At 35.6% G+C, this 26,719-nt stretch overlaps 1 protein-coding gene across 14 annotated transcripts in view; it reads left to right on the top strand.

Moving 5' to 3' along the window:
• Positions 1 to 26,719, top strand: part of TANC2 (tetratricopeptide repeat, ankyrin repeat and coiled-coil containing 2) — a 388,516-nt gene that overhangs the window by 89,862 nt on the left and 271,935 nt on the right. For 2 of the 14 annotated variants that reach the window (XM_070227089.1, XM_070227086.1), the window contains exon 1: positions 5,179 to 5,297. The exons of the other annotated variants lie outside the window; for them this stretch is intronic. The gene's annotated coding sequence lies outside the window, so the exon portion shown is untranslated. Of the gene's footprint in view, positions 1 to 5,178; positions 5,298 to 26,719 lie in introns of those variants that run through there. 14 annotated transcript variants of the gene reach the window in all.

The following is a 26,719-nucleotide window of genomic DNA, read 5'->3' as shown; positions in this document are numbered from 1 at the left end:
ATGGCCAGACTACTAGTAAATCTCCTTTCTGTTAATCTTCCAATCATTTCATACTCTGAAGCTAAAGTACTATTAGATACTATTTAGATAATTCTTATCTCCTTCTGTCTCTGTGTTTTGTCTTTTTGTCCCTGATTATATAGTGATCATGTACTATTGGCTGGGTAGAGTACTGAGGGATACAGTTTAATTAGAGGTATAAGACAAGGCCCCTACCAGATTATACTCTTGGGTATAAGTGTACCAATACTATTAAAATGTAGTTTGAGAAGTATTATGATAAAGTTCTGCACAGGATACTATATTGGCGTACAGAAGAAGAACTCCATCTCAGACTGGAGGGAAATGGAACAATTCTTGGAGGAGGTAGTGACTATCATGGAATCTAAATAGTAGTTTAGCGAATTTGAGAAATGGGGAGAAATAAATTTCAGGCAGAGGATACAGCAAGTATAAAGGCATGATGTTATGAGAGAGCTTGACACATTTAGTGAACTACATACAGGTTGCTTGATACTTTGGTTCCCATTTCTTATATCTGCTTCTTCTGCACGTCTCATTCATTCTTTTCTAACCTTAAGCATTAGTTTCCTCTGCTCTTCAGTTCAGATAGTGGAACATAGCTACCAACAACACTTGACTTTTACATCTTACAATTCAGGCACCCAGAGGAGTATAATGAATGAATTATTTTGTTTTTAAGTCCATATGCCCATGGGGAGGTTAACTCTAACTTAGGTCTGGTACCCACGCCTGGAGAAATCAGTTATACTTTGGACTAGGATTTGGGTAAGGTTTGTGATCATCTCAGCTTGGCTTAGGTACCTTACCCCGGTGGAAATCAACTGTGGAAGAAGGATGGAGTAAATTAGTAGATGGAGTAAGGGTGGTAAAGTGCAGTTCCCAGAAAGGGGTATGTGATGGTGGGCGGGCAAAACAACACGTCATCTTTAGGAGTGATTGCAGCAGCATCCTGATGAGAGATAATGAGAACCTGAAATAAGAGGGTGGCAATGGGGATGGAGAGATGTCAAGAAAGAATCAACCGAACTTCATTGATTTGATGTGGGTCAAATGAAGGAGGAGCTCTAGTCCTATGTATTTGTTTGTTCATTCAATCAACAAAAATATTTACTGAGTGCTTGCTATGTGCCAGATACAGTTAGAGTTTCTGGAGGTGCAAGAGTGCTATAGATCAAGTTACTGTGCTAGTTATGTAGTAACTCAAAAAACTTTTTCAAAATGACACCCACAGTTCTGGCTTTGATGACTGGTTGATTGGTGGGTGCCATTCATATGAGGTTTGAGGGGAAATGTAATGAATTCATTTTTGGAGTTATTAAGTTTGAGATAAGGATGGGATATCCAGGGTAAGTTAGATATATGGGTTAGGGATCCAGAGGAGAGAGCAGAATGTATAGTTGGAAGTCGTGACCACACAGTAGTTGTTGAAGTTATAAAAATTTATTATAAGGTAAAATTTATTGTGTGTGTGTGTGTGTACAGTTCAGTGAATTTTCTCATACATATTGATGTGTGTAGCTGCCACCACATTTAGTATACATGATGTTACAGGTTACATCATGATACCCCTTTCTAGTTACATCCCTCCCTCACCCCTGATCTTGGAAACCAAAGAGCTGTTTATTTTCTATCTCTGTGGTGGTGGTGGTTTTTTTTTTTTTTCAAATGGAAAATGGAATAGTGTAGCCTTTTAAGACTGTCTTCTTTCATTCGGCGTAAGGCCTTTGAGATTCATCGAAGTTGTTGTGTCCAGCAATAGTTCCTTTTTATTGCTGAGCGGTATGCCATCGTATGGCTATATCACAGTTTGTTTATTCACTCACCCGCTGAAGAACATTTGGGTTGTTTCCAGTTTTTGGCAATTATGAATAGAGTTACTATAAACCTTTATGTGCAGGTTTTTGTGTGAACATAAGTTTTCATTTCTCTAGGGTCAATCTTTAGGAGTGGGATTGTTGCATTATATGGTAGGTGTATGTTTAACTTTATGAGAAGCTGCCAAACTGTTTTCCAGGGTACCCATGCCATTTTCATTCTCACCAGCAATGTATGAATTCTCATTGTTCCACTTCCTTGCTTGACTTGATATTGTCAATATATATTTTATTTTGGCCATCCTATTAAATGTGTAGTGGAATCTCATTGTAGTTTTAATTTGCATTTCTCTAATGGCTAATGATGTTAAACATCTTTTCATGTGCTTATTTGCCTTTCATATATCCTCTGTGGTGAAATGTCTGTTCAGATCTTTTGCCCATTTTTTAATTAGGTTGTTTGTTTTCTTCTTTTGAGTTTTGAGAGTTCATTGTATTTTCTAGATACAGGACCTTTGTTGGATATGTGGTTTGCTTGTTTTGTTTATTCTTATAACAGTGATTTTTGAGGAGCAAAAGTTTTAAATTTTGGTGAAGTCCAATTTATCTTTTTTTAAATGGATCATGCTTTTGGTATCGTATCTAAAAGCTCTGCCTAACCTGGGTCATAAAGATATCTTCTATTTTTTTTCCTAAAAGTTTTATAGTTTTATATTTAGATTTAAGATCCATTTTGAGTGATTTTTTATATAACATGTGAGGTTAAGGTTGATTTGTGTGTTTTTTGCATATGTATGTGCATTTGTTCCCACACTGTTGAAAAGACTGTCCTTTCTCCTTTGTATTGCTTTTGCACCATTGTAAAAAATCAGTTGGCCATATTCATTTGAGTCTATTTCTGTACCACCTATTCTGTTCCACTGATCTGTTTCTATTTACCAATACCACACTGTCTTGATTACTGTAGCTTTAGAGTAAGTCTTAAAACAGGGTAGTGTGATTCCTGCAACTTTGCTGTTCTTTTTCAAACTTGTTTTCAGTATTTTAGATCATTTGCCTTCCCTTGTACATTTTAGAATCTGTATCTATGACAAAAATCCTTCTGGGATATTGGTTGAAATTGCATTAAATCTATAGATCATTTGGAGTAGAATTGAAATCTTTACTATGTGCAGTCTTCCAGTCCGTGAACATGATATGTTTTTCCGTTTATTGGGCTTAGTTAATGTCTTTCATCAGCATTTTGTAGTTTCTAGAATATAGATCCTGTATTTGTTTTGTTAGATTTATACCTAAGTATTTTTCTTTTTTCTTTTTTTAGCTATTGTTAGTGGTATTGTTTTTAAAAATTCGGTTTCTAATTGTACATTGTTAATATATAAAAGTATATATAAATATTCATGTATATATGATTGATTTTTGTTTTTTGACTTTGTAGTGTGACCTTGCTAAACTCGCTTCTTAGTTCTAAGAGGTACTTTTTGTTTGTTTGTTTTTGGTAGATTCCTTTGAATTTTTTAAGTGAGCAACGTCGTCTTCTGAGAATAGGGACAGCTTTTTTTTTCCTTCCTTTCCAGTCTGTATGCACTGACTGGTACTTCTAGTATGATGGTGGCTGAGTGGTAAGAATGGCTGTTCTTGCACTGTTTCTGATCTTAGGGGGGAAGCATTCAGTCTTTGACCATTGAGCATGATGTTGGCTGTAGGTTTTTTGTAGATATTCTTTATCAAGTTGAGGAAATTCCCCCTCTATTCCTAGTTTTCTAGTTTTTATGATTGGATGTTATTAAATGCTTAAATGCTTTATCTGCATCAAGTGATATGATGTTTCCTCTTTGAATCATTAATATGCTGGATTACATTGAGTGATTTCCACATATTAAACTAACCTAGCATTCCTGGTCTTGGTCATAGTGTTGTTATTTTTTAATACATTACTAGATTTGATTTGCTAATATTTTGTTGAGGATTTTTGTTTCTATGGTCATGAGGGATATTAGTCTATAGTTTTCTCTCTTTTGTTTAATGTTTTTATTTGCTTTGATAGTAGAGTAATTTTGTCCTCAAAAAATGGGTTGAAGGGCCGGCCCGGTGGTGTACTGGTTAAGTTCACATAGTCGGCTTTGCTGGCTTGGGGTTCGCTGGTTCAGATCCTGGGTGCAGACCTACATACGCTTACCAAGCCATGCTGTGGCAGGCGTCCCACATATAAAATGGAGGAGGATAGGCACAGATGTTAGCTTAGGGCTGATCTTCCTCAGCAAAAAGAGGAAGATTGGCAGCGAATGTTAGCTCAGGACCAATCTTCCTCCAGAAAAAAGAGTTGAGTGTTTCCTTGTCTTCTGTTTTCTGGAAGAGATTGTATAGAATTCGTGTTATTTCTTTAAATGTTTGGTAGAATTCACCTGTGAAACCATCTGGGCCTGGAGATTTCTTTTTTGTAAAGGTCTTTTTAACCACAAACTTGATTTAATAGTTACAGGAGTATTCAGGTTACTGTTTAATCTTGGGTGAGTTTCAGTAGTTATTAATTATTTGTTAAAAGATGTGTTTAGAAGACCAAGTTTCTACTTACAGGCTGTGTGACCTTTGGAAAGGTACTTTAGCCTTAACTTCTCTGGTCCTTAATTTGTTCATCCAAAAAATTAAAGAGTTAGAAATATTTGTCTTCTTTAAGATTTCTCCCAGTTTTAAAATTCTGTAATCCTGATAGGATAAGAGTGTATGTGTTTGAAGTTTATGTGAAAGGATTGTGAGCCTCTGTTTCTTGTTTCATCTGTGAGTTTTTGAACATTGGTTTATTTAGATTCACTTTGCCTTTAACAGGTAAGTTCTGTATTTTCTTTTTATCAATGGATTATTTGTTGATGAAAAGGTATGTTAGAGGCAGATGTCTTTATGCATTTATACATGATATACTTATGTGAAAAATAACTTTCGTAAGCTATTTGTGTAAGAAGATGTAAGACACATCATATGTTAGTTTTTAATGTTATACTTTCTTGAAAAACGTAAATTATCAGTTTAAAATTTATGAAATGTTAGAAATGCATTTCTCTTTTGGTGATTATCCTTCTGATTTAAAAAGTCGCTCATTTTTGGCTACTTAATAGAGACAATGTCTATATAAGTATTTTATATAGAATTCATTTTTAAAAGGTGCACAGTGTTGTGCATGCTGTCCATTTATTGGGTTAAAGCAAAGTGAAAGTAGAATACAGATCTGCTGCTGAAGGAAACATTAAGTTGCAGGCTGCAGCTGGAGGATTTTACGTAGGCACCTGTGGGTTTGAGTGCGTTCAATATACAGACTGCAGTAGGAGGCTGGCACTGCCTCTGCTGACTCCAGTACACTCCTTCACTGCTGTTTTGCCGATTTCTCCACTGTCCAGAAGACAAACAAAATGGTGCAGCACGTAGAGGGCATGGGAAATAAATAACCGTCAGTATGATCCAAAGGTGGGTTTGCTACACTGAACAGCAGAGAAAATTGTTTAACAAGATTAAAAGCTTGGATATAGTCCAGTATGTTGATATCCTTAGCTGTCTTAATATTTAACTATGGCCATTTAAGAATGAAAATGTATAGGTCTGAAATCTGCATGCCCTCTTATATATAGAGGTTTCAGGTATATTGCATGTGTAACATCAGTAAATGCATGAATAGTAACTTATGAATGGATTTATGTTTGTACTAAATATGTGTAATGTGTGTATACACACACGCACACACACACATATACGTGAAGGGTTTTTTCCTATCAATATTATGTTTTTTAAAAAGTAAGCACTTAGAGGTTTTATATTTTCTCTATTGCACATTTGTCGCAGCTCCTACCAATGTCTCTTTCCTTATATTGTTCATTTTATAATAGTAGAGAGCATTAGTAGAGCATTCTCTGGTGAGATGGAAAATAAGTAAAAGGAAACTGGAGTTGGCACTTCATATTTTATTGATGACTGTAATGCAGTGTGAGTTCGCATTGCACATAGTCATGATTTAAATGATTACTTCTTTTATGAAAGCAAAATGTTTGTAAGAACGGCCATGTTGTAGACAGAGAGTATAAAATAAGGAGAGAAGTAGGGCAAGTGAAATTGCTCTGTCCTTGGTTTCTTGAGCAATGCTCAGCAGTGTCATTTTAGAAGTACAGTATAGAAACAATTGAACATCAAGCATAGAAAAAAACATGGAGGTTTAGTTTCCCACCCACTCCCGGAAGCACTTTACTTATGTACTCATGTATTTTGGATTTTGGTGGCTACATGTTACTGGGGAGCTGTCCAGTTGAGACAAGATATATTTACTTAAGCCACACCCAACAGATTCAGCTTTTTTGTGCATTTGGGCACTATTTTAATCCTGTGCTGATTTGTAACTATCATATGTGGGATGCCTTTGAGTTGTAAAAAGAAAGAAAATACCAGATTCACAGGTTCCAGCTTAATGTGTTCTTGGATATCTGAGTTGTTATATTAATAGCACAGAAGAGCAGTGTTTAAGTTATGCAGCATTATCTCTAGCTGAGAGAGAGAGAGAGAATATTTGTATGAGAGAGAGAGAGAATATTTGTATGGTTCTAGTACAAGTATACTGCAAGTATTCTGATCGTATAGGTAACAGTGCTGCTGGTATACTATTTTTTGTTAGTATTGTGGATGTTATATTGGGGTATGACATTTAGAGTTCACATTTTCTTGTTTGAGAAAATATTTGTCTAGGCATTTTAAATACTTAGTTTTTCTATGCTTTCAATAGTGCAAAAGATTAAGTCTGAGTGTAAAATCTACTTATAATATTTTATACTAACAACATTTTGTATGTGATAAGAATTAACAATTGTATGGCTGTTTGCCACTGTATTGGATTACCTCACCGACTTTGCCGTAGACAGAAATAAGAATCAGCGTTAATCTTAGTACTCTGAAGAGTGTTCATTTTCTGTATTTTCAAAAACTGTTTCTTTTAGACAAATTCACTGTCTTCTCCCCAGAAAGAAAAAAAACCACTCTTATCTGTACTGTATATCCCTTTGATTTTATTGAATAAAACAGAATAATAATATGGGATTTTTGTGTGTCAAATTTAGTGACAGTATACAGCTAGCTATAGATTGAAATATACTATATTATTCGAATGTTTCATGTATCTAAAATTGTTATATAACCCTGATGGAATGTTGCAGATGAAACAAAGAAATCTGATTGGTTCCTCACAAGACACCCCAGCCTTGAAATGCATTCTAACTAGAGGCTTCTACAGCAGCCTGGATGATTGGTTAGCATCAGAGTAAAAACATAAAAATGCCTTGGAGACGGGGAGGGGTTCGGAAGAGAAAATGAAGTTGTTAAAGTACTTCAGTAATCCTTATTTTTAAGCATTTTAATTTCCTTGCAGGTTTTTTTCCCCTTCAGCCTCCTTTTTTTTGCTTTGCTTATTGTTACTTCAAGGGAGCGTATTCTATTAAGTTAGCACACTTTCTAAATATTATTTAATGAACTAGAAGAGTCTGTCTGAAAAAGAGTTTTACGTTGTGATAGAAAGGGTTAATGAATAATATAATTTCAGAACATTTATTAAATATGGATGAGTGGGACTTGTTGGGGGAAGGGGGTGGTTGTGGTGGAAAAGAGTTCTGAAGAATAGGACAGTAATAGGAACTCTTTGGCCCTACCCTTCACCGTCATATTAAAATTGCATTAGGTAATTTGTCATCTAAGACTTCAGTGATGCTTCTTGAGGACACATTGTTATTGACATTCAAGCAGCAGGCTATTGCAAGTCAAAACAGGTGGAGAATTGTTTGCTGTCTGCTGGCTATTAGAAACACCCTTGAGATGTGAGAACAGTATATGTTGTTGGCTTTTATGTATTTATTATTCTTGGCCAGTTGGTCTGCTGGAATATAGTTGTAAATTACAGTACCAAATAATTCAACCCTTTTATCCTTTTACAGAAAATATTTAAAATACACTTGTAGCTTTTCTATTAAAATTTGAAAATTCCTACATTTAAACAATAATAGATCAACCTCATTTATGGGATCTGGGGAGGGAAAAATTACTGTGAGCAAGAATGAGCATTTAAATTAAGAAAATAAATTATATTGAATGGAAGCAGGGAAGCATCGTAAAATAAGCATGTTTAAAGAGTAACATCTAATGTATAGATATATTCTGATAAAAACTAACTATATCTTTTAGGTTCCATTTCTGTGCGTATTTTCTAAATTATCCAATATGCTAATAAAGTTAGGCTAAAGGCAGCTGACTGCTAGTGTTACAAGCTGAAAACAAAATGGCTGGCAAGGATTAGTACTGTAAATTTGCGATAGAGAGCTGGATGCAATTAAAATATCTTTTGTTGAAGGAGAATGTTACAAAGTAAGTTGATGAGGGAATGACTATTGTACCAGATGCTTTTAACAATAAAGAAACATTGTTTTATTAAAGAAAATGTACGAATACTCTATTACAGCATAAAAACAAAAGATTTTGTGCTATAAATAGAGAGTAATTCATTTTCAACTAAGCAATAAAAAACTCTTGTTAATATTCACTTAACCATCATTGTCTTTGTAATTCTAAGATCCAGGTAGTTTCTAAGGGTATTATTTATGAATTTTTCTGATTAACAGTGTGATTAAGGGTAAAAGAAATTAAGAAATGAATACATTCTTAGAGAATTATGGGAGTATATTTATGAATTTTTAAGATTAGCGTTAGATTTATTTACTGATGAATCTGTTAGTTTAGAATCTTTTAGGATAGAAGAAATAGAATAATGAGAAAATTTAAAGATTGAAAATATAGGTTAGAAAATGGCAACATCCATAGATGTGTATATTAGGAAATATTTTTCTCTGTATAACTGTAACTTTTCCATTGCTTTTTAGCATTTGTTGAAAGATTAAATGACATTAAAAGTGTTGATAGGCTTGGATAGATTGAGAAATAGCTTCAGGGATTGTTAATTACTTAGGTTGAAGACAGCCCATTAACTCACATGTCTGTCTCTCACAGTGTAATGGCTATGTACTGTAAGCAGGCAAACAATGTAAATTTGTCATCTCCACTTCTCCAGCACATAGTGCAATGCCTCCAGTACTTAGTGAATGCCTAGTAATTGATGAATGAATAATAATAGCAAACACTTGTGTGTGCATACATAGATGCACATACATACGTAAATACATACATAATTTTACTCATTTAATTTTCACAACCGTATAGGATAAATTCTATTATTTTACTTTACTCATTTAACAAATGAAGAAACAGGGAGAGAAAAAGAAGTTAAGTGACTTGACCAAAGTCATACAGTAAGTGTTGTAGTCAGGATTTGTACTTTTGTGGTCCGGAAGGCTTTCATCGTCTCTTCCTCCAGTAACTGAAGACTGAGATGTGTTAGTATTCAACAGCATCCTTAGCCCTCAGGAGCCTACACTGTGTATGTAGTCTGACAGAAACTGCAGAGCAGAGAAAACCTTTCTGCTACATTGCTTTCAAAATTACTTTAACTGATACTTTGTTTTCTAAAATCCTTTTTCTATCACTTAGCTATAGCTGATGGTGCATTATTATCATCAGCTAATGTAGATGTCCCTTCTAAAAGCTATTTAAAAGCCCATAGCAAGTAAAACATAAACATACAGGAAGCAGTTGGAAAATACATGAAGCTTTTTACACTCCCCAAAATGGCTGCCATCGTCTAATCACTCAAGTCCAGTTGATTAAAACTTCTGAATGTTTCTCACCTTTGTCTTTTCTTTTCCTTTTCCATTCTCACATCCTTATTTAGGATTTCCTCTTTTCTCACTTAAATCACTATGTTTCCAGTCTCAGTACCCTTTATTCCATTCTCTGTTTTGCTGTAAAAATGAATTTTGATAAATGTAGATCCTCATAACTTTCAAAGGAAAATATGGCATGGCTTTTCACTAGTTCTCATTGCTATAACCATATCCTAAAACAGATACACATAGACATAGATAATACACAAACTTAGATTTAGAATTTAAAAAAAATGGTATTTGAATCTCCTTTATCAGAAATGAAAAATCCCAATATAAACTATCCGTGAAGAATTTTTAGTTTAGTATTGTGTGTGTGTTTTAAAATTTACTAAATGGTATCATTCTCGCTGTATTGTTCTACCTCTTGCTTATTTTGCTCTTGTTGGTGTATATGGACTTGTTTTATTTCTTTTATGTATTGTATAGTATTCAGGTTTTTTTAAAACTTTTTATTAAGATTATGATAGTTTACAACCTTGTGAAATTTCAATTGTACATTATTGTTAGTCATGTTGTAGGTGCACCACTTCACCCTTTGTGCCCTCCCCCTACCCCCCCTTTCCCCTGGTAACCACCAATCAGTTCTCTTTGTCTATATGTTTAACTTCCACCTATGAGTGGAGTCATACAAAGTTCGTCTTTCTCTATCTGGTTTATTTCGCTTAACCTAATACCCTCAAGGCCCATCCATGTTGTTGTGAAGGGGACGATTTTATCCTTTTTTATGGTTGAGTAGTATTCCATTGTATATATAGACCATATCTTCTTTATCCAATTATCAGTTGATGGGCACTTAGGTTACTTCCACATCTTGGCTATTGTAAATAATGCTGCAATGAACATAGGGGTGCATGGGACTTTTGGAATTGCGGATTTCAAGTTCTTTGGATAGATACCCAGTAGTGGGATGGCTGGGTCATAAGGTATTTCTATTTCTAATTTTTTGAGAAATCTCCATACTGTTTTCCATAGTGGCTGCACCAGTTTGCACTCCCACCAACAGTGTATGAGGGTTCCTTTTTCTCCACAACCTCTCCAACATTTGTCACTTTTTATAGTATTCAGTTTTATGAGCACATTTCTTTTATCCATTTCTCTCCTAATAGATATTTGAGTTTATTTCATTGTTTGTTTTATTTTGTGTTATTACAAATAATGCTGCATTGAATACCCTTACACAAGTCTGAGTTTTTCTAAGGGCTATACCTGGAAGTGGAATTGCCAGAATGTACGTTATTTGCATTTTCATTTTTAGTAGATAATTTCTCTCCTATGTCACTGTACCAGTTTACACTCTTCTCAGAAGTGTTTAAGACTTTCTCTTTTGCCATATCCTTGCCAACATTCATAAGGTCAGACTTCTTCATTTTGCTCAATCTGATAGGTGAAAGTAATATCCTACTGATTTAATTTCTCTTTCCCTAATTTCTAGTAAGGCCGAATATCCTTTCATTTGTTTATTGGTCTTTCAAATTTCCTCTTTTGTTAATAGCCTCCTCATATCCTTTATTCATTTTCCTCTTGGACTCTTTATCTTTTTCATATTGATTTATGGGTATTCTAGACAGAGTTCAGCAAATGATAGTCCAGATGTCAAATCCAGCCCACCACCTGTTTTTGTGTGGCCTATGAGCAAAGGATAGTTTTCACGTTTATTTTAGATGATCCAGAAAAAGAAGTTGAAGAAAAAAAGTCACAACGTGAAAATTATATGAAATTCAAATTTCAGTGTGTGTAAATAAAGTTTTGTTGGAATACAGCCACACTCATGTATTTACTGTCTGTGGCTGCTTTTGCGCTACAATGGCGCTATTTAGTAGCTGCAACAGAGAGCGTATGGTCTGCAAAGCCTAAAATATTTATTCTCTTTACAGAAGTTTGTAGACCCCTGTTCTAGATTGATCCTTAGTCTGTGACATTTGTTGTAGATATCTTCTCTCAGTCTCTGTCCTGTTTTAAAGCCTTGCTTTTCATTATAAAACTGATACTAAACTTGTTGAACAGAAGTTTAGATTTTTAATTTATTCTTTTTTTCCTCATATTGTTTCAGAAATCTTTTCTTAGAGATCATGAATATATTCTCCTATATTTTCTTAAAATGGTTAAAGTTTTGTTTTTCATGTTCAGATTTTTAGTACATTTTGATGTGTCTTTAAAAATTCCCCCCCCCCCCCTTAATTTCTTGGTGCTGGGACTATGATGTGAGAAGGGGATCTAATTACTTTTTCTCATATAGAGAAAGGCAATTTTCTCACTTTATTTGTTGTTGAATAGCCTTTTCTTTGTCCGATGTTTCATAATGTTACTTTCTCATGTATGAAGTTCCTTTGTTTATGTACAAGTCTGTTTTCTGGGTTCTTTATTCAGTTGTTTCCTTATTCTTTGATTAAATATTTCTATTTGATCCTAATAATTCCTATTATTCAACCATTGTTGTATTCACGTTTCTTAGTTCCTTAGGAGAAAAATACAAAATGGTAGTACTCTAGTAAGAACCTTACTAATGACAAGTTTAGGGAAAGGAATATTGTTTTTGAATTTGGTATATTACATTTACCAAGGTCATGTTGTTAGCTTTAATAGTGTTTTTTCCTTAAAACATTTTGCTTTCAGATTTCTATTTTCATTGCCATCATTATAACAATCAAGTAATACAGTAAAGATTAGTACCACAGTACCTGGTATTATGCTAAATACTTTAACAAACTTATTTGTTTATAAATATAAACCAGTAACAACGAAGTATTATTTAGGCATATAGGATAAAGTATAACGTATTTGAAAAAAATCTGAAGCATATGTAGATAATATGTGATTTTTTTTGATTTTTTTTATCTTGGTTTTTCAATGAGTGTCAATACATTTAAACATACTTATTAGTCAAAAGAGAAAGATGTGCTTTTTCTTGGGAGTGAAGTATGGAGGAGGAGATTTGATTTTTTTGTTTTATTGAGGTCATAGTAGTTTATAACATTGTGAAATTTCAGTTGTACATTATTATTTGTCAGTCACCATATAAATGTGCCCCTTCACCTGTTGTGTCTATCCCCCAGCCCCCACCTCCCTTCCCCCTGGTAACCACTAAACATTTCTCTTTGTCCTTGTGTTTGTTTATCTTCTATGTATGAGTGAAATCATACGGAGTTTGTCTCTCTCTCTCTGGCTTATTTTGCTTAACATAATACCCTCAAGGTCCATCCATGTTGTTGTGAATGGAACAATTTTGTCTTGTTTTAATGGCTGAGTAGTATTCCATTGTGTGTGTGTGTGTGTGTGTGTGTGTGTGTGTGTGTGTATAGACACCACATCTTCTCTATCCAGTCATCAGTCAGTGGGACTTGGGTTGCTTCCACATCTTGGTTATAGTGAATAATGCTGCACTGAACATAGGGGTGCATAAGTCTCTTTGAATAGGTGACTTCAAGTTCTTTGGATAAATACCCGGTAGTGGGATAGCTGGGTCAGATAGTATTTTTATTTTAATTTTTTGAGAAATCTTCGTACTGTTTTCCACAGTGGCTGCATTAGTTTGCGTTCCCCCCTGCAGTATATAAGGGTTCCCTTTTCTCCACACCCTCCCCCGCTTTATCTCCCCAAATTCCCCCTGGTACATAGTTGTATATCTTAGTTGCAGGTTCTTCTAGTTGTGGCATGTGGGACGCCACCTCAACGTGGCCTGATGAGCGGTGCCATGTCCACGCCCAGGATCCAAACCAGTGAAACCCTGGGCCACCTCAGCAGAGTGTGCGAACTTAACCACTCAGCCACGGGGCCAGCCTCTAACCAGCTCTTAGTTTCAGTGATCTTTTCTACTGTCGTTTGTTTTAATTTCATTTATTTCTGCTCTGATTTTTATTATTTCCCTCCTTCTGCTGACTTTGGGCTTCGTTTGGTCCTTTCCTAATTCTGTTAGGTTTGGTTGAAGACTGCTTATTTTAGATTTTTCTTGTTTGTTGAGGTGGGCTTTGAATTTCCTTCTTAGGACCACTTTTGCTGCATCCCATGAGTTGGTATGGTGTATTTTCATTTTCATTTGTCTCCAGAAATTTTTTGATTTCTCCTTTAATTTCTTCAATGATTCATTGGTTGCTCAGTAGCATGTTGTAAAACATTTCCACATCTGTGTCCCTTTCCTAGCTTTTTTCTTGTAGTTGATTTCTAGTTTCATAGCATTATGATTGAAAAAAAGATGCTTGATGTGATTTCAGTCTTCTGAAATTTATTGAGGCTTGCCTTGTTTCCCAGCATAGGGTCTATCCTTGAGAATGTTCCATGTGCGCTTGAGAAGAATGTGTATTCTGCTGTTTTGGATGGAGTGTTCTATATATATCTATCAAGTCCATCTAGTCTAGTTTTTCGTTTAAGTCTAATATTTCCTTGTTAACTTTCTGGATGTTCTATCTCTTGGTGTAAGTAGAGTATTAAGGTCCCTTGCTATTATTGTGTTGTTGTTAACATGTCCTTTTAGGTTTGTTAATAGTTGCTTTATGTACTTTGGTGCTCCTTTGTTGGCTGCATATATATTTATGTGTTATGTCTTCTTGGTGGAGTGTCCCTTTTGTCATTATATATTGCCCCCCTTTGTCTCTCATTACCTGTTTTATCTTGAATTCTACTTTGTCTAATAAAGTATGGCAACACCTGCTTTCTTTTGTTTGCCATTATTTTGGAGTATTGTCTTCCATCCATTCTCTCTGTGCCTGTGTTTGTGTTTGGAGCTGAGATGTGTTTCCTGGAGGTAGCATGTTATTGGGTCTTGTGTTTTAATCCATCCCATCTTTTGATTGGAGAATTCAATCCATTTATATTTAGAGTGATTATTGATATATGAGGGCTTAATGCTGCTATTTTATCACTGGTTTTCTAGTTCTTTTGAATTTCCTTTGTTTCTTGTCCTGTGTATTTCGGACGGCCAATTCAGTTAGATTCTTTTCTATGATGGTTTTCTTAGTTTTCTCTTTACTTATCATTTGTGTCTCTGTTCTGATCAGTTAGCTTCTTTTCTATGATGGTTTTCTTAGTTTTCTCTTTATTTATCATTTGTGTCTGTCTTCTGATTATTTGTTTAGTGGTTACCATGAGGTTTGTATAAAAAATCTCATAGATAAGATAGTCCGTTTTCTGATAGCCTCTTATTTCCTTAAACTAAACCGATTCCATCCCCTGCCTCTTCCTCTTCTAAGTTATTATTGTCCCACCTGTTTCCATCTTGTGTTGTGAGTTTGTGGTTAAAATGATGAGATTATATTTACTTTTGTTGTTTTCCTTCCTTTTATCTTTAATGTTATAATTAAGTGTTAGCTAACCTGTTCTGATAGAAAGCTGCAGTTTTCTGATTTTGTTTACCTATGTATCTCCTTGCTCAAGGCTTTGTAGCCCCCCATCTTTTTTTGGGGGGGGGGAGTTATGAGGGACTTCTTGAGCATATCTTATAGGGGGATGTCTTGTGGTGATGAACTCCCTTAGCTTTTGTTTATATGGGAAAGTTTTTATTTCTACATCGTATCTAAAGGGTATTTTTACTGGATAGAGTATTCTTGGCTGAAAGTTTTTGTGTTTCAGAATTTTGAATATATCATTCCACTCTCTCCTATCCTGTAAGGTTTCTGCTGAGGAATCTGTTGAAAGCCTGGTAAGGGTTCCTTTGTACGTTATTTTTTTCTGCCTTGCTGTCCTTAATGTTTTTTCTTTGTCATTGACTTTTTCCAGCTTTACTACTATATGCCTTGGAGAAAGTCTTTTTACACTGATATAGTTAGGAGATCTATTGGCTTCTTTCCCTTGTATTTCCAGCTCCTTCCCCAGGTTTGGGGAGTTCTCAGCTGTTATTTCTTTGAACAAGTTTTCTGTTCCATTATCCTCTTCTCCCTCTTGAATACCTGTAATTCTTATGTTGCATCTCCTAATGAAGTCACATATTTCTCAGAGAATTTCTTCATTTATTTTTAGTCTTAGTTCTCTCTCCTCCATCTGAAGCATTTCTATTATATTATATTATATTTTTGTCTTCTAGACTGCTGATTCATTCTTCCATAATATCAGCTCTGTTATTTAGAGATTCCAGATTCTTCATCTCATGCATTGTGTTTTTAATCTCCAACATTTCTGATTTGTTCTTCTTTACAGTTTTAGTCTCTTTTGTGAAGAAGTTCCTGATTTCTTTGAACTGTCTGTATTTTCTTGTAACTGGAGTTTTTTTATGATAGGTATTTTGAATTCTCTGTCATTTAGTTGATAAATTTCTGTGCCTTCAGGATTGATTTCTCAGTGCTTGTCATTTTCCTTCTGTTCTAGAGAATTAATATATTTTTTCATACTGTTTCTGTGGATTTGTGCCTCCACATAGTGATAGTATCTGGTCACAGCTTCCACCTGCCACCACTGGGTGAGGGTCAAGAGCTATGTATTCTGAGCCCACTGTGATCTGTGGGTTTCTCACTCCAGCCACTGGCTGCTTTTCTATCTGTGCAGTGCTCTGGCCCACTGGCTGAGCTGGATTGCTGGGTGGGGGGAGGGGCACTTTTTTTTGCCTGCATGACCATGGGGGTGTTCTCACTCTGCCCTCACTATCTGCTTTTCCGAGGTGCTAGTGTGATGAAGACACCCCTGCAATAGCTTAGTCACCTCTGTGTGGGGCTTTCCCATGGACTGTGAGAGAACTTGGAGAGTGATGGTATTCCTGTGGAGGGCTGCCCTCCCTCCCCCCCGCCCCCTGAGCCACATGGTCCAGAGCCCAGAGTCACTGCCACTGGAGGAAGGACAGAAGCTCCCCTTGCTTCCTTCCACTTACTCTGGGGGGTCCAGCACCTCCACCTTCAGCCGTCTGGCTTCGTGGGTCTCTCAGACGTCTTTTGTGTTGGTGTGAATGTCTTCTCTTGCTTTATGAATGTCCTTTTTGTTGTATTTTAGGGAGGAGAGTCTGATGGGAGAGCTCACTCTGCTATGATGCTGATGTCACTCCAAGATTTGATTTTTAGTTTATCAGTAGCTATCATTCTATCTTTTTAGGGAGTAAGAGGAATGAATATAGGGGTTAATTTTATTGTGAACTATGTGGCATAAAACAGAAATTCTGTTACTGGTGTCTTTGAAACTTACTTATCTTCATATATGAAAGCAAGAATTTTGGATGAAAACCATTTTATCCTGATTGCCCAGGTATGTAGTAGTTGTTTCTCAGGTTTCTGCTCTAGATATCCTGAGGGTAGAGATCAGAAACTGAAAGAAAGGCAATGTTAGGGAAACAAAGGGAGATCTAATTAGAAGCTAGAGAAGTAGAACCTTAGAGACCATGTTAAGAATTTTTATCTATTCTGATGGGAGATCATTTAAACATTTTAGTGTATGTGCTGTGGAAGTGAGCACTGTTTAAACATTTTGAGCATTAAATGGGATAATGATTAGATTTGTATTTCTCAGTCATTACTCGGCTACTTTGTGGATTAAGTGTTTAGAAGAGAATGGTTATAGGAACGGATGCAGGTTGAAGATGGAGACAGGTGGATGGATTCAAGAGACACTTAGGAAGGAAAATCAACAATATTTGGTGATGAATTCATTGAGATGGGAGCTCTGATAGAGTACCAGGTTTGAAGGCATGAGAGGAAGATTAGAATGTAATATTTGGATATTTAGAGTGTGAGGTATATTTGAGACATTCAGATAGAGATTTCAAAAAGTCAGTTGTTAAATATGTTCCTTTCCAGTTTTCACACAAATAGATGAATAAGGAGCTCCCTAGTAGAATAATGGATTTAAATGTAAAACATAAATGTTTGAGTTGAGAGTGGAGAATCATTACAGAACTCTTGTTTGAGAATGACTTACTTGGTTTTCAAAAAAAATCAAGGGATTAAATAATTTCACTTCTAGCTATTCGTGTTTCCCTCCATCTAGTTCTAGATCTAGAATTGATGACCATCTAATTCTAGATCTAAAATTGATGAGGTGCAAAGTACAGGTAAAGATTACATCAAATTTTAAGTCAAATGCTCGGTTAAAGTGGCTTATTATTTCTCCTTCCCATCACCTGTCTTCTGTTCTCTGTCTTGGTTAATGACATTATAATCATTCCAATGAAATTCCCAAATCAAGAATTCTGACATTCAGAATTCCCTTTCACTCATTTCACTTATGCAAATTAATTAATTCAACAGCTATTGTCTGAGCACCTACTATGTATCAGATACTGTTCTAGGCTCGGGGGATAGAACAGTGGATATGAAATTATTTGCCTCTATGGAACTTACATTCTATTGGGAAGGATGGCCAAAATTAAAATAAATAAGTAAAATATAGAATACGTTAATGATAACTACTAAGGAGAAAAATGAAGCAGTGAAGGGAGAAAAAAGTATGCCCGTGTAATTGTGCTGCATGTGGGAGCATGATTTTAGGTAGGGTGGTAAGGGAAGGCATTGTTGAGGAGACATTTAAGTACATACTTGAAGGAGGGGAAGAAACAATCCATACTGATATCTGAGAGAAAAGTATTTCAGGCAGAGGCTTTGATATGGCTACATTCTTGGAATCTTTAAAGCGTGAGGGTAATCAATATGCTTCAGTGAAGTCAGAGAGATAAGAGTAGTAGATAAAGTCGGAGAGGTAATGGGGGCCAGGTTATGTAGCATCTTGATCTAAGCACTTTGACTTTTACTCTTATTAAGATGGGAAATCTTTGAAGTGTTTTGAGGAGAGGAGTATCATGACTGATTTGTGTTTTAACAGAACAATCGTGATTGCTGTGTTGAGAATAGATGGAAGCCAGGCTGCAGCAGATGCAGAGAAACCAGGTTATAGAAGAAGGTGGCTTGGACTAGGGTGGAAGTAGCAAAGGGTGAAAAGTAGTTTGGATATATTACGAAGGTCCAGCTGACAGGATTTACTGTTGGATTGTGTGTGTAGTGTGAGAGAAATAGAGGGGTTAAGGATGACTCCAAGGTTTTTGACTTGAGCAGCTAAATGAATGGAGTTGCTATGTACAGAGATGAGGAAGATTGTGAGAGGAACAGGTTTATGGGGGAATATTAGGACATGTTAAATTTTGAGATGCCTGTTTGATATTCAAAGTAGAGATGTAGGGTAGGCAGCTTCATGAGTATTGAGTTCATGGATGAGATCCAGGCTAGAGGAATCATCAACATATAGATGAAACATAAAACCATGAATCTGTTTTGGATAACCAAGGGAATGTACTTGGCAAAGAGTATAGACTAGAAAAGTGAGCCCTGGGGCACTAACATTAAAAGATTGAGGGTGTCGGCGCTGTGGCCAAGTGGTTAAGTTTGTGCGCTCTGCTTTGGCAGCCCGGGGTTTCGCTGATTCTGATCCTGGGCACAGACCTAGCACCACTCATCAAGCCATGCTGAGGCAGCGTCCAACATAGCAGAGCCAGGAGGACCTACAACTAGAATACATAACTATGTACTGGGGAGCTTTGGGGAGAAAAAGAAGAAGAAGAAAAAAAGATTGGCAACAGATGTTAGCTCAGGTGCCAGTCTTTAAAAAAAAAAAAAAGAGATTGGGGCGATGTGAAAGAACAAACCAGGGAGACTGAGAAGAAGATGGAGCCACAGAGGTAGTAAACTGTATTATATTGGAAGTTAAGTGAAGAGAAAGCTTTTAGGAAAAGAGAATGATTAACTGTATTAAATGTTGTTGATAAATCAAAAAAATAAGAAAAGTGAAAACTGACCATTGGATTTAGCAATGGACTTTATAGGAGATCTTGGTAAGTGTGAATTTTCTGGAGTGGTGTGGGCAAAAGCCTGATGGGAATATATTCAGTGAAGAAAGGGAAAAGAAAATTGTAGATAGTGATTAGACACAATTCTTTTAAATGGCTACAAACTCTTTGCAATTCTCCATCCCACATATTCCATGAACCTACTCTTTCCTCTTTATTCTCAATGTTAGTGCATTTATTCAGGCTTTCCTTTCCTCTGGGCTTATTGCAGTGATCTTGCCTTTAGTCTATGACCTCATAGTGCCAACTTATATACACTTGCCAAATTTGTCTTTTGAGAACACTAGTCAGATCATGCTACTCCCTGCTTAATGCCTTTCATTTTCTTCTGCACGCTTACAGAATAAAGTTCAAATTGATCATCATGAATAATTATGCCTCTTGTGATTATATGTCTGCCAACTTTTCTACTTTGTATCCTGCTTCTTCCTCATCCTTTCTGTGCTCCAGCCATACCAAACTCTTTAATTTCCCTAAGTGCACCATAGTCTTTTATTCCTATCTGTCTTTGCAAATAAAATCTGGTACTGTTCCCGAACATCCCTTCTCTTACTTAGAAGTTATAGCTTTCCTGAGATTCAGGTTAATGTGAAGAAGCAGAGGCTATTCTCATTTTTAGGAAACTTTACATCTAGATGACATCATCATCTTGGTAGTATAACTTCTCAAGCCCAGCTCAAAGGAGTAAATTTAGACTAGTTAACTATAGGTTAAGCCCTTTTCCACATTACACAGTGTTATCCCAGTTTAGTCTACAAACCCTCAAAGTCACCAAAATAAAGAATGATTAGTAATAAACAGAAAAAAAGAGATCAGAGAGAGAACCTATGAATGTAATCTTTGCCCTCAATTTGTCATATTCATCTGTGCAATTAGTATCTTTTACCTCTGATGGCACTAGAAAATTTCAAATGGGTCCGGTTCATCACTATATCACAGTACCACACTTAATCTCTACTAACGTTTCTCAGCTTTGGCTGCACATTGTAATCATCCAGGGAGTTTTAAAGAAATATTTGTGCCTAGATCTAACTCTCAGAGATTCTTACTTAATTGATCTGTGGGGTAGCTTGAACGTAAGGATTTGTAAAAATCCCTGGATTCCTAGATCAGTCTAACGTGCAGCCAAGATTGAGACTCATATTTATCCTCTTCAGCATCCAGTTTCAACAGAGAACACCAAAAATTAAGTATGTTTGTATTTTACACTTCTTGTTGACATTCACATATTTTTAACTGTTATAAGTCTCTGTGCTGGACTTCTTTTCAAAACTCCAGTTTCACAGAACATTTAAAAAGTATACATTAACAAAAACAAAGAAACGCAAAATTCCTTCTATCTCTATCATTCTTTGAATCTAAGAAGTGCTTATATCTAGAGATATCTATGCTTACTAAGAAACTCCAGGTAGAGAAAACTGTTAAATTAAGCTCAAGAATTTAAGTGAGTTATACTGAGTACCCAGTTGGAAGGGAAAAAGTTTGAAATCAGAGATTATTTCAAATTTACCTTGGAATTTTTCATCTTTTTGTGGTCTCCTACAACTGTACTGTTAGAGCTCCCTAACATGTCATGAGATATGAAAATAAACTATATTCCCTTTTGCAAGGAGGTGACATAGAATGGTGGAGAAGAGAACAGGCTTTAGAATCAGGCCTAGTTTCAAATCCTGGATCCTGCACTTACTCTGTAACTATGGTCAAGTTTGCTTAAAGTCTCAACTCCTGTTTCCTCATCTATTAAAAAGAAAATTAATATTTATTTCATAAGGTTTTATTGAAAGTTGAATGAAATAAATTTGTAAAACTTAGCATAGTGCCTGGTACATAGTAAAGACCAAATAGCTAATGGCTATTTTCATTAACATTGGCACAGTCTAAGAAGCTAGAGCTTCACTTTTCAGTTATGTAGCATATGTATGTATACATATTCATATACTTAGTTTCATTCTATTGGTGGTATGTACAGTCATGTGTTACTTAACAACGGGGATATATTCTGAGAGATGCATCATTAGTTGATTTTGTCATTGTGCAAATATCATAGAGTGTACTTACACAAACCTAGATGGTATAGTTTACTACACACCTAGGTTATATGATACTAACCTTATGGGACCACCATCATGTATGCAGTCCATTGTTGACCGAAACGTCATTATGAGGCACATGACTATACTCTTGAAATGATATGATGAGAATGGCAATTTGCCTCTGTGGTCTTCCTCCTGAAAACCTATAACCCCAGTCTAATCATGAGAAAAACATCAGACAAACCCCAAATGAGATTCTGCAAAATTCCTGACCAGTACTCCTCAAAACTGTCAAGGTCACCAAAAACAAAGAAAGTCTGAAAAACTGCCACAGTCTAAGGAGCCCAAGGAGACAGCATGACTAAATGTAATGTGGCATCATAGAATGGAAAAAAGGCATTAGATAAAAACTAAGGAGGGGCTGGCCTGGTGGCCGAGTGGTTAAGTTTGCGTGCTCCACTTCGGCAGCCCTGGGTTTTGCTGGTTTGGATCCTGGGCACGGACATGGCACCACTTGCCAGGCCATGCTGAGGCAGCATCCCACATGCCACAACTAGAAGGACCCACAACTAAAATATACAAATATATGTACTGGGGGTACTTGGGGAGAAAAAGCGGAAAAAAAAAAAAGAAGATTGGCAACAATTGTTAGCTCAGGTGCCAATCTTAAAAAAACAAAACTAAGGAAATCTAAGTAAAGTGTGGACTTTAGGTAATAATAATATATCAATATTGATTCATTAGTTTTGACAAATGACTACACTATTCTAAGATGGAAAGCCAGGTGTAGAGTTTATGGGATGCCCCTGTACTACCTTAGCAACTTTTCTGTAAATCTAAAACTATTGTAAAATAAAAAGCTTATTTAAAAGAAAACAAGCGAAAAAAAAATACATTGTAAGACACCTTTATTTTTAACAGAGTTACTCTGTTAATTTAATTCAGTGTTGGGCTTGACATTTTGTATATTTATTGTGCACCTTGAAAGCACAGTCATCAACTTTTAGAATACTGGCATTATTGCTGGTGATTGCTCCACTTACAATTAGCTAGTCTGCTTTGTTTCCCTGTTATTAGTCATCATCATTGATGCATAGCTACATCGTGAGAATCAAAACATTCTGTGTTTAGCAGAACTTTTCTTGAGCTTGAATAGACTTTCTTGGACATTTTATATGCCTTAGGCAAATATAGATTAATAACTCTTCATAGGAAAAGTTATTTTTCTTTTTTAAATTTAGAGTATACAACCTAGGTCTGTGAAAACCTGTGAACTTGCCACTTTTATATTCTGCCAAGCTTTGAAAATATTTTGTAGTGTACTTTTGAAAAATATTAGCTATAGTATCAATGGCATTATGTTAATCAGTGTATTTTAGTTAGTGTAGAATGCTTTCTTTTTAGAGGAAGAGACACAGTAGATGTTTTCTTAAGAACCAAATCACTTTTAGGTAGGTCTGGGCTTACCTATGAAAATTCTTATTGGTAAATGAAGATCATCGAGATTGATATGGAAATAAGGTCAGAGTGCTTTGGAATACTGTTGCTCATCTTTCCTTTTTATATTTATAGTTTAGATAAGAAAAGGAAAACACTAAACTCAAACTGTATCTCAAACTATATCAATACCACATATTGTTTTTTTTCTTGAACTTGATTTTATATACATTAATTTTAGAGCTGGCCTTTGACAAAATTAGTTCCACAATTTGTTTTGTTAAGAAAACCCACTCCATACCAGACTCCAAGTTGGTGCTGAAAATAGCAACATGAAAAAGTCTTTCAGAGGCACACTTTGAACATTTTACAGTCCAGAGATAGTCATATGAATAATTAACTATTATACAGTGTATCTGTATAATGTGCTATGGAAGCACGGAAGAGGGAACACTTAATTCCTCCTGGTAGGCATTCAGAAAGTCTTTATAGAGAAGATAGGAAATGACATTTAAGCCATCTTTTGGTAAAAGGATGATGTTGTTGATCTTGATAATGATAGATAAAGATTCCAGTTATCATTTAATAAGTGTTTACTTAGTGCCAGATGGCCTGATGTATTTTATGTACATTACTACATTTGTTTCTCATCACAACTCTGTAGGAGATTACTATATCAACTTCACAGATAAGGAAACTGAGATTCAGAGAATTTAATTAATTTTCGTAAGGTCATATAAATAATAGTAGTTCGAAGGTTGAATCCAACTCAGCTCTGCTAGACGCAAGGCACCATTAATTCATGTTGAATACAATTTCATTATATGGTCAAGTAGAGGTAACTGCATTTTAGGCAGAGGAAACAGTATGAATAAATTGATGGAGACCTTGTAATGCATTTCCTCTTTGAATATCATCAAGTAGTTTGGTGCTGCCGAAGTATAGAGAAGTGGGTTATTTAGGATTTTATGGTGGCAAGTAGCAGAAAGTTTGACTCAGAATTGCTTATAGCAGGAGTTAGCAAACTTTTTTCTGTGAAGGGACAATAGTAAATATTTTAGGCTTTGCAGGCCATATAGTTGCTGTTGCAGCTACTGAACTCTGTCATTGTAGTGCAAAAGCAGCCATAGACTGTATGTAAATGAGTGATCTTGAGTGTGTGCTAATGAAACTTTATTTGTAGACACTGAAACTTGAATTTCATGTAATTTTTGTGTGTCACAAAATAATTATTCTTTTAACTTTTTTCCTATCATTTAAAAATGTAAAAACCATTCTTAGCCCACTAGCAGTCCAAAAATAGGTGGCAGGCCTGATTAGATTTGTGGGCTAGTTTACTGACCTCTGGTTTATAAAATGAAGGGAATTTATTGGATTATAAATTATCCAGAGATATTATAATTGGATTATAAAACTACCCAGAGATAGTGTAGTTTTCTTCAGTAAGTCAGTGTCCAAAAAGGACTTTGGTGTCTTCCATCTCCCTACACTAATTTTCGTAGAGTTAACTTTATCCTATGGTTTATTCCCCTTGTGTTTACAAGATGGCAGCCAGAATATACAGGTTCTCCATGGGGCATCTTCTATGTCTAGGGAGAGATGAGATCTCTTCCAGGAACTCTTTCTCTTTCTTGGACTTAATCCCATCAGGTTTCACCCCACCCACTCCATAGGAACCATGCTAAATCATCTACATTGACTAAATTTAATGATCAATTCTTAGTCTTCATATTACTTGACCTATCTACATTTGATCTTGTCCCTTCCATAAAACCCTTTCTTTACTTGACTTCTGTTCTTTTCTAGTTTTGTTCCTATTCTCTGGCCACTACTTCTTATTGTCTGCTGGTTTCTCCTCCTATCCCCAGTCTGCCCATGTTGGTTTCAGTCCCAAGGCTTAGTCCTCTGATCTTTTCTGTCTCTCTGTCTCATCTATACCCCCTTCCTTGAGGATGTCATACAGTTTAAATATGTACTGATGGCATATGTATATCCATCTCTCCTTACTTATCCGATAGGCATCTCAAACTTCGTATATCCAAAACTGAGCTCCAAATACTTGTCTCATCACCAAACCTATTCTCATAGACTTTTCGATCTCAGTAAATTGCAGAGCTGTTGTTTGGACCAAAAATATTGGAATTACTCTTGACTTCTTTTTTCATCTTTCTCTTCTGACAGCGGATTCTCTCCTCTGCACCTTCAGAGTATATCCAGAATCTGACCTCTTCTCACCTTGGGCTACTCACTTAGTCCAAGTGTTCATCGTTCTTCTGGATTTTTGCAGTAACTTCTTCACTGGTCTTTGTCTGCTTCTGCTCTCCTTTCCCCTCCGTACCCCTCTGACCACCAGCTTAATGATTTCTTTGTTATAGTAGAGGGCAGTGGAGAGTCTTGAAAAAACACAGATTTTGAAGCCAGATAATTTTAATTTTAAGATTGCTACTTACTAGCAATATGATTTTGGGAAAATCACTTTACTTCTCTGACTCTCAATCTTACATTTAAAATGAGTGTAATACTTGTTTCATAGAATTATTATTATTATTAAATGAGATAATATTGTAAAGACCCTACTGGCACTGTTGCCAGGAGAACAGATACTGAACAAGTTCTGATTCCTTTTCTCTTTTCTACCGCAAACAGATGAGCTGCTTTTCATCTCTATGGTTGTCAGAGTGCTTATGTTGCCAGGGAACATCTTATGTATGTACCTCTTTGTAAGTGACCTTTGGCTAATAAATAAATCTGGTTTGTGTTCCTGATCCTTCCTTTTGCATTTCTTTAAATTTCATTCGTGCCCTCCAATTCATGTCTTCCCCTGTTGGCATTAAGTGTATACAATTCTTGCAGATTCATAGCTGGATAGTAAAAGGGACCAGAGATCATACCTGAATAGTAAGATTGTAATCTATATGTATTGTATTCCATCCAGTTTTAATACCATCCACCTCTTCTTTAAGGGTCATATATTTAAGTTTCTAAAGGAGAATTAAAGATAACCAATTTCAAAATTATAATTCATAAAATCTAATCTAATATTTATTCTAGCACATTATTTGGCTGAGAACACTAAAGATGAGCTTGAGTACCAAATTCAAAATCACTTAAGTTGTTTATCTTTCGCCTGTAACATTTTGATCCTGGATTGAGAAGAATAATCATTTAAAGTATCCTCTTCTTGCAGGAAAGAAAATATTTTTCTTGAAATTGTTCACACGCTTTTTTATTAGACTTTCTCTAACTTAAATCCCTTCATAGGAAATCACTGAATACTGAATATCCCTACAGAGATAGTTGGTATTTCTTTACTAGGACTAGTTTAGTGCTTTAATACACCTGAGTTGAAAACTGTCTACCCTCTGAGGTAAATTCTCCTTATGACATTTTCAACTTTGAAGTAATGGGAATAGGAAATCTATTAACAATGTTTCTCATTATTTAAGGTAATTTGTTTTATATTACTTGCTGGATTTAACTCATTATGCTGATAAAAAACAAATGTTCTCTGATGATTATTTCAAATCCAGGAAATCTAAGCTCTGATTTTAAAAGCTAGCACTTGAATTGGAGGGCTAGGTCTTTTCTTTTTTATTTCTGTACCTGTTACATTGGTGGGTTCTCCTCTGAAAAGTTCATAGTATATTTGAAGTAAGTCTTTAACTCAAGTTAGGTGAGTAAATTCTAACTTCACAGACACGGCCCTGTCCTACCTTCTACACTACAGGGTGAGGTAATCAGTATTATGCAAATAACTTGACTGAAGGTCTTCTGTTTTGTCCATAAATGTAGATGTAAGTATTATGTGTGGGAGGTCTTATCTGTACTGAAGAAATTGTGTGTTAAGCAAAGCAAAAACATTCAAGTACT

Source organism: Equus caballus, chromosome 11 (genome assembly GCF_041296265.1).
Source record: "Equus caballus isolate H_3958 breed thoroughbred chromosome 11, TB-T2T, whole genome shotgun sequence".
Lineage (NCBI taxonomy): Eukaryota > Metazoa > Chordata > Mammalia > Perissodactyla > Equidae > Equus > Equus caballus.
The sequence above is the reverse complement of the archived record's forward strand: the minus strand, read 5'-3'. Positions and strand labels throughout refer to the sequence as shown.